We start from the raw sequence: 8,915 nt of genomic DNA on the forward strand, positions 1-8,915 counted from the left end.
CTTTCAACCTCTCAATACTTTAAACAACATAGAATTATCATAAAACTTACCTTTGATAGTGTTGGAATGAGCTTTAAGTGGAAATACTTCACTTGAGAAAAACCCTAGTTCCACTACCCATGAGATTTTTTGCTTTAGATGAACCCTAGTGAGTTTCTTGCACTTGTTTCTCTTGATTTGATGAAGTTGATCCTTAGTTTCACTTGGATTCTTGTAGCTGAAGAGTGTGGAAGGTTCTATAGAGTTCTTGAGTCTTGGAGTAGAAATGAGAAGATGGGAAATGAAAATAATGAACTTGGGTCCTCTTATTTAAAACTTAAAATCTGACCCGTCGGGTAATTATATGGACCGTATAAACTTATACGATCCGTATAAGTGACCGTGAAATCACCCCATCAACATCTCTCTTCTGTGACCATTATACGGTACATATAATTTTATACGGTCCATATAAGTGATCGTATAATCCCATCAGTGAGGGACCTTCACTGTGACGATTCTGCAGACCATTATACGGACCGTATAATTGGTCGTATAATCTATCTCTTCTCCGATTTTGTTCTCGTCACTTCGTTTGATCTCAAATCCTTATGGAACCTTCTTCGTACTTGTTTAACACTTCATTAACAATCTAAGGGACGTTATAACTCTTCTCCAAAATATCATTAAGCTATCATTCATTTGATACTCGTAAATCCTGCCCGACATACAACATATAACTTGCTTTCCTTAACAACTTTCGTCTCCTGCGTCAAATGTCTTTGAAATCTCATTTAGAATCATCAGTTATTATTTCTTACTTATTATAACATCGTATACGTCGTGCCCTTCGTTAGTCTATTCACTGTGCATTAACGAAAAAAAAAATCGGGGTGTAACAAAGACCGGGTAACCTAGGGCTCTATACCAACTTGTCACGACCTAACTCGTGAGTCGAGCGGGCACCTACGCTAATCCCCCTGGTGGGCGAACCCTTCCCTTATTCAATATTCATTTTAAGCATATCAATAAGAAACAAAGTATAGAAGAAGTATCAATATATATAAATACTACTAATGCGAAATAATACTACAAATGCCCCAAAATCTGGTCTAAGTACAGTACAAGAGACGTTGAATATACATAAGTCTGGAAATGTCAAATAACAAAGTCTGAATACTGTTACAGAACAATAGACAGATATCATAAAGAAGACGTTTTCGGCAGCTGATCAGGAACATGGCTCACCCTGGAAATTCGTATTAAAAGCCTCGGAAAGATCACTCACGAGGTGCTGAAGTGGAACCTGTAGCAAACTATGCACTCAGAAAAGAGTACAGTAAGGTAGCATCAATACAAACACTATGTACTGGTAGGTATCATAGGCCGACAACAATTAGTTCACATATATGAAGAAAGAATTAACAAGTAGACATGCAAGCAAACAAGTACGTTAACGAACCAATCAACAGTCAAATCATCTCAATATCAATACCAAGTAAAACTCATCAATGAATAATGGATGTGAGAGTGAAATGCATATGCAATGCAATGGCCAAAACCTCAAACCTGTACACAAATGCTAAGAATGGAAATCTCGACGTCTCAGTAGTCATGATCGATGAAGGACCCGCGAATTCCATGTAGTCCCTCATCCCGGTAAGAAACCTCGAGCAACGAGTATCACACTCAACTCGGTGACAACCTCAGATCACAGATTCTCATCTCTTTCATATAAAATCTGGCAAAGACTTCGGATGTTCCTTTGTCTCACTTATCATCATCAGTTCCAAGTCACAGTTCATATCAATGCATTATATGAAATGAAAGTGTAAGCAATGCAAGCTATCATAATCAACAACAAAGCGAAATCAATTCTCATTAGTGTCTTATCATAAGCACACATCATAGTTCAAGTCTAATTGTAATTATTCTTTCCCCATTCGATGATAAGTGACATAAACAAAAGAGATGAATGCATACACAAGTCACCACATAGCAAACAAGGCGACAAGCCCAAACCAACACAATAAGGCGACAAGCCCACAAGCAACAACAACCAACCTAATAGAATTCCATCCCAACTTCATACCCAAAGGCCTACCATGCTTTCCCCATCAATATCTAACTCCTACATATGCTTCACTAATTGGAGTCTAACCGAAAGGTAAACCGTAACCTACCTCAATGTCGAGCGGGTGCCACGAACTATACAACTTGAGCCTTGCCCTTTTGAGGAGCTTCTGAAAGATCAAAGTCTATTAAACAATGCATTCTATATGAGAAATAGAGACTAAAGATATCCAATAAGTTATAGTACTAATCGGATCGAAACAACTCTTTAATTGAAGGAAAATCGAGCACATAAGGGCAAAATAGAAATTTCGAGATTAAAATCGATAACCCAACATTATAGAAGTTCAATACTATTCCCCAATTGCTAATTAGACCCAATTAACCATCTGTTGACACCTAATTTTTGACCTTTCGTAATTTTATTTAATTTCCCAGAATTCTTGGCATGTTATTTGCAGATGACATTGTCTTGATAGATGAGATTCGGAGCGGGGTGAACGTTAGATTGGAAGTTTAGAGACATACCCTGGAGTCTAAAGGGTTCATGTTGAGTAGGACGAATACAGAGTGCGTGGAGTGCAAGTTCAGCGCGGTGACAAGTAAGGCAGACGTGGAAGTGAGGTTGGACTCACAAGTCGTCCCAAAGAGAGGGAGTTTCAAGTATCTTAGGGCCATGATCCAAGATAATGGGAGATTGACAAGGATGTTATGCACCGTATTGGGGCAGGGTGGTTGAGATGGATGCTCGCATCTGGCGTCTTATGTGACAAGAAGATACCACCAAAACTTAAAGGGAAATTCTACAGAGTAGTGGTTGGACCGGCGCTGTTATATGAAATGGAGTGTTGGCCAGTCAAGAACTCTCATGTCCAGAAGATGAAAGTGGCGGAGATGAGGATGTTGAGATGGATGTGTGGGCTTACTCGAAGAGATAGGTTCAGAAATGAAGTTATTCGGGAAAATATAAGAGTAGCCTCTGTGGCAGATAAGATACGAGAGGCGAGACTGAGATGGTTCGGATATGTCTTGCGGAGAGACACAGATGCCCCGGTGAGGAGACGTGAGAGGTTGTCAATGGAAGGCTGGAAAAGGGGTAGAGGTAGGCCGAAGAAGTATTAGGGAGAGGTGATCAGGCAGGACATGGTAAGTCTTCAGCTTACAGAGGACATGACCCTAAATAGGAAGGTGTGGAGATCGAGGATCAGGATAGAAAGCTAGTGGTAGAACTAGTAGTATTTTCCTTCCCAGTAGGTTAAGTATTATTTTCGTCATTCTACTTAGTATTCTCAGTTTTTCCCTATAGTTTCTTGTCCTTGATTTTCTGCTACTATCTGTTATTTCTTGTACTTCGAGTATTTTATTTATCTATTCTTTTTTCACAGATTGTTTATCATGGTCTTCGATCTTGCTCTATTTCATTTTCATACTGCTTTGAATTACTTGTCCTTATCGGACCTTTTTTGGCCATGCTTTCTCTTGAGCCGAAGGTCTTTCGGAAACAGCCTCCCTACATTGTAGGGTTAAGGTCTGCGTATACTTTACCCTCCCCGGACCCCACATTGTGGGATTGCACTGGGTACGTTGTTGTTGTTGCCTAGAATTCTCGGGTTTTAAACGGAGTGAAGTGTATATTTTTATGAGACAAAATGATTTTTACAAAATTATTTCGATAACATTTTGCCATTTCATTCAGAAAATAAATGCAAATATATATTGTAAGTCATTTAAAATATTTTATATATTTTTACTATATATATTAAAGTGCTTGTTAAATTAATTAGAAAATAACTCAAAACAATTATTCAAATAATTAAATTACTAGGCGTCAAATCAACAAATATTTTACTCGTTTTAATTCAAGAAATTTTATCAATTAAATAAATAATCATTTTACAGCTCAATTTTTTAAATTTTCATAATCATTGTGCAATGACAATTTTTAAAGATAGTCATAATTAATTAAGAGGCTTAATTGTGGTTTTATGTGAAAATTGTTTGTTATGTGGTTAATTACGGCTACAATTGAAATAATCAATAGTTAATTATGGTCCTAATTGAAATAGCCAATTTCATGATTCAAGTTAATTGAGGCTATATTTGCAATAACGGTCCTTTTATGCATATGGCTGTATTTTAAGATGGAAATTAGTTAGTTAATTGATTGCAATTTGGCCATAATTTAAAGGTTTAATTAATGGACAACCTTTAATCTTGGCTATTTTTTAAATTGGCATATTTCTCCCCTCCAAGCATACACATAAAAACATGAGTATACATGTATATACGTGTATACCATGTATATAGGCATATATGTTTGGGACCCCTCCTTTTCCTTTCTTATTCAGTTTGAGTCCATCCCAATAAAGGCCAGAACCGGCCCAATCCTTTCAACAACAGACATATACACACACCAAACGACCACTAACGCTTCATTTCACCAAAAAAATAGGGTTTGTGTTGACAAACCCTAGCCACCATGAGGCAAATTCTCTCTCCTCGTCATCTTCAACGCCAAAAATGGAAAAAACAGTGTACGTTTGCTTTATTTCAGTCATTGCTCAACCATTTTGGGTAAAGCAATTAATGATTTACCCTCTGTGCATCGATACACCACCAAACAAGGTATAACTTCTTTTTTTCTTTGCTTTTTCTGCAATACACTGTCAAAAACTGAGAAATCCTTAATGGTTTTTGTTTTATCTATTTTCAAACTCGCTAATTTCATTGGTTCACGAAGAACCGGATGGATTGGCCAAACTTGGGTCAAATCAGACCCTCTATATGTTGCTTTGTCTACATCTTAACCGTTGATACTTGAATTGAAGGAAAATTTGTTGAATTTTGTTTAAGTCTCACATTGATATTTTTAGGGTCTACATCAATTTTGGGGTTCTATAAATAGAACCCCCAATTCACATGACAAACAGACCTAAACATACGCACAAAGCCCCAATTTTGAGCATCAGACTCGAGATTAAGGCTTTTTAGTTCAAATTTTAACTTAGTTTTTAAAGTTAAGTCCTCAATTCAAATTTTAACTACCTTGTTCTTATGTGGTGTGGCTGAGTTCAGTTTGGGAAGCACAAAGAACACCAAATTCAATCTTGGTCGGCTGCACTAAAGAAAGGTAACAATTTATCTTGTTATTGCTTTCTTTTAATTTTTAGTTGAAATGTTAGTAGCACCTGTGTAGTTAAGTATTATTCTTAGTTTAAGTATTAGTTTAGTTAATTTCCTGTTTAGCTTGGGTTTGCTATTAGCTGATTAACTTTGCATTTATTTGTTAATCCTGAGAATTTGTCCTAAATGTGATATGCCTAGCCTGTGTATGTTTTGTTTTGATCCTTGATGTTATTCTTACACAAAGAAAACATGGATTAGTCCAAAGGTCCTAGATTTAAGGTTAAGACTGGAAATAAATGGTTTGATTTCAACTTTGACTGTGGTTATTATAAATAGCTTCAAATGGTTTGTCAACTGGCAATTCGGGGTTATAAGACTATAGAATCATGTAGCTAAAGCTTGCATATATGAATTAATCACATAGACATTAAGACAACCATAGACTCAAATGTTTTGTCTGGACTAGGTCCACCTTTGACAATTTAACTTGATAGTATTAATCTGAGTTCAAGAAGCTAAGAGTGGAATTGCTATGAATGCTGAAACCTATTTTTATCTATATTGTTTCCCCTATATTGCATTCATCCAATTTTGCTTGATCTTCTTACTGATTTGAGGCATTCTTAGCAAGACTTTGATATGTGGCTTTGATCTGTCTCAATTGTTATTATGAACTGCTTGTAGCTGCCTATGAAAAGTGCTATTTAAATATTTAAATCCATGATTAGAAGTGATGAGTTAAGAAAGGACAAGTGGTGTCTTTATCTTGTCTCAACCAGTTAAGGGGATGGTTTTTCTTTAAGGATGAAACTACTCGTGTATATATTTGTCTAATAGAGGTAAACTTGGGACTGTCTGAATATGAAGGGACTACTAACAGATTAGAGCCTTAGGGAAGAGGATAAAACGGCTAGGAAAAGTCTAAAGATAACAAGATAGCATGATTTTAAGGATAGTACTAACCTTATCCTAGTCCTAAATGTCTTTAGTGGTCGTCACTTGGCTATAGGGTAGGGTAAAGGTTTGAGTACACATTAAGGGGGAAAGACTGGCATAGAACAGGTTAGGGGTGATGACCAACTTCGACTGCCTTCCATTCTTTGAGAGAAGGGTCTAGGAAAAAGGCTGTGGTGATGACCAGCCTTGTACTGCTTTCTCTCTACTAAGGTGAAGGTCTAGGAAAAGGGTTGGGGTGATGACCAACCCTGTACAGCTTCTTCTTAAGTCCTCAGGGTCTCCCCTGAGTCTCATTTTTAAGGTCATGGGACACATTAAACCCTTTGTTTGATTAGAAAGAGATTAGTAACATCCAAGGGAATTTTTATTAAGCTACCTCCTTAAAATCAAAGTAGATTAAAGGAAGGTCCTTCAAGTTCTGCCTAGTGTAAAAGAGGTTGGAATAGTCTCCTTTTGGATAGTCTTAAGCTAATATGGTTTTCTAAAACTGTCTCACTTTTAGTTTCATAATGATAGTATGAAGAGTTTATGTGTGTGAGTGGGCATGTTATAAATCACTTGACATGGGAAGTCGTTTTAAAGACACCTTGGAGAGAAGGAGAATTGGAAAGAATCAAGTGTAACTTGATTCAAGTACTGCTCTATCTCAAATAAAAGGTTGTCATGACAGGCCCTACAAGTTCATGGGGTGAAACTTGTTACATTCATGCACTAACCTAATTCTTTCTCTCATTAGAACAAGAGATTTGGTCCAAGAAGTGAATCTATTTTCCTTAAAATGGTTTTCAAATAATTTTTGTTCAAATAAGGTTTCTCCTAATTCACTTATAGTGTTTGATCTCCAAAAACATGAAAAAGTGGTAGTAAGAGTCTTGTGTAGATTTGACATTAGTTCAACATAGGGTTGTGGGTTGATTCAAGGTCTTCTTTTGTTGTTCATGACATGGCATTATGTCTTTAGATTGCAAAAAGTGTATTGAGTGCCCCTGTTGGTGGTTGAATGTCTGATTACATGTTATGATACCTATTTGAGTTTGTGTTCACCTGTTTAGCTTTATGAAATGTTATAGTTGTTGTTGTGGTTATTTGCATCAAGTTTTAGGACCTGTTTGACTAATTTGAGACTGTACATTCACACTATGCAATTCTGAAGTATGTTGGGCATCTTGTTGGTTATGTTGGAGTCTAAATTAGGACTTAGGTCTTGTTTGGCATCAAGGTGATAAATGAGAATGGATTAGGTGGTTAATACAGTCAAAAGTCTTAAGGGAAACTTGCAAAAAACTTGCAGTTGCTTGCAACCCAGTTCAGTACAGTTAACTTAAGTTAATGACTGATAATGCTAATTGAATCATAGGAATAAGGTAATACTTGGAGGGATTAGAGTTGTTTTGACCCAGTCTAGTGTAACATAATCAGGATAAGAAAAAGAATTTGAATTAGATTGGTTGAAATAGGCTGTTTATTAATACTTAAGTTTAAAAAATAAAGGTGTATACATGATATATACATGGGCTTTACAAGACTTAGTCCTCTATGTAGGTGATAGTTGGGTTTGTCAGATGTATGCTAGCTGTACACATCTGATATACATGTTAAAGTGTATATTGAAAGATATATCATATGCATATACACGTATACTAGGTTAAAATCAGATAGGATTCCCATGGGCTTTAACACTTGGAGTCTGTCAGCTTGAATATAATGTCCAAACTTCTAAAATGAACATAGAAAGGCCTATTTCAGCCTTAGGTTAGCGTAAAAGGGATAAAATTTGAACCTGTTTCTTTGACCTGAGTAGGAGTTTAAGATACGTGCGTGATTTGGGGCTTGCTAGGCCTACTTCTTGATTATTATTTTTTGGGCAATATTGCAATCTGATAATGTTATATGCTTTGTGATATATGTGTATATATACACTTGTGTTTAGTTTCATTTTTGAAAATGATAAGTACAGTAAATAAATTCTAACCATGTTCCTTTTTCTCTCCTCTCCTCTTCACCTTCTGTGGCCACTTGGGCTCGTGTCAATCCAAACTGTTGGGCCAAGGACCAATAGATCTTTCCTTCTTTCAAAGTAGTTGAGATGAAAGGGAAGCTAATATATATATGCATGGATGATAGAAGGCCCAACCATGGGTGAAAATGGTTAATTACGGGCTTGGTACTCCCCTAGCCTAATTTTCCTCTTTAAATACTATGTTTTATTTTATGTAATGATGTATTTGCTGAAGTTGTAATTATTTGTAAAAACACATTGTATCTATTGAAACCTTTATGGTATGAACTAGCCGTCTTAGGACAACGATGCCTATGTCGTTTAGTTTTTGACTTTAGGTACCCTAAAACGATTTTCAAAAACATGGGATAGAACCCTTCTTTTTTTTTTTTTTAGAAATTAACGAGTAATAAAGAGAAATTGATTTTCAAAACACATGCTTAAGTACGAAACTAACTCTTTTCATATCACAAACTCATTTTCAAGTGCAATTGACAATGACATTTTTTTTTCAATATAAACTGAAACAGTTTCTCTTTAAAATCAAGTATGAAATCAATTTTTTCTGGTTATGAGGAACATTTTCTGGACATAGACAAAGCCCAGAGTTTAGACAAAAATTAGAGGAGATTTTGGGCCAAGCCCACAAAGTTTGAACAAGACATAAACAAGTAGTTTTGGGGTTAGAGCCCACCTGGGTGAATGAAACAGATTTTTGGGCTAGACCTAACGCGGTAAAAGATAAATTTTTGATAACATAATAAAGGGTACAAAGAAATAT

The 8,915-nt window shown here is 36.1% G+C and overlaps 1 long non-coding RNA gene across 1 annotated transcript; it reads left to right on the plus strand.

Annotated features, from left to right (window-relative positions):
- Positions 1–4,455: 4,455 nt before the first annotated feature.
- Positions 4,456–8,422, plus strand: LOC132614015 (uncharacterized). The gene is made up of 3 exons (XR_009572155.1): positions 4,456–4,677; positions 5,128–5,182; positions 8,195–8,422. It is a non-coding gene; the product is annotated as an uncharacterized LOC132614015 (long non-coding RNA).
- The last annotated feature ends 493 nt before the right edge of the window (positions 8,423–8,915 follow it).

This window comes from Lycium barbarum, chromosome 10 (genome assembly GCF_019175385.1).
Source record: "Lycium barbarum isolate Lr01 chromosome 10, ASM1917538v2, whole genome shotgun sequence".
NCBI lineage: Eukaryota > Viridiplantae > Streptophyta > Magnoliopsida > Solanales > Solanaceae > Lycium > Lycium barbarum.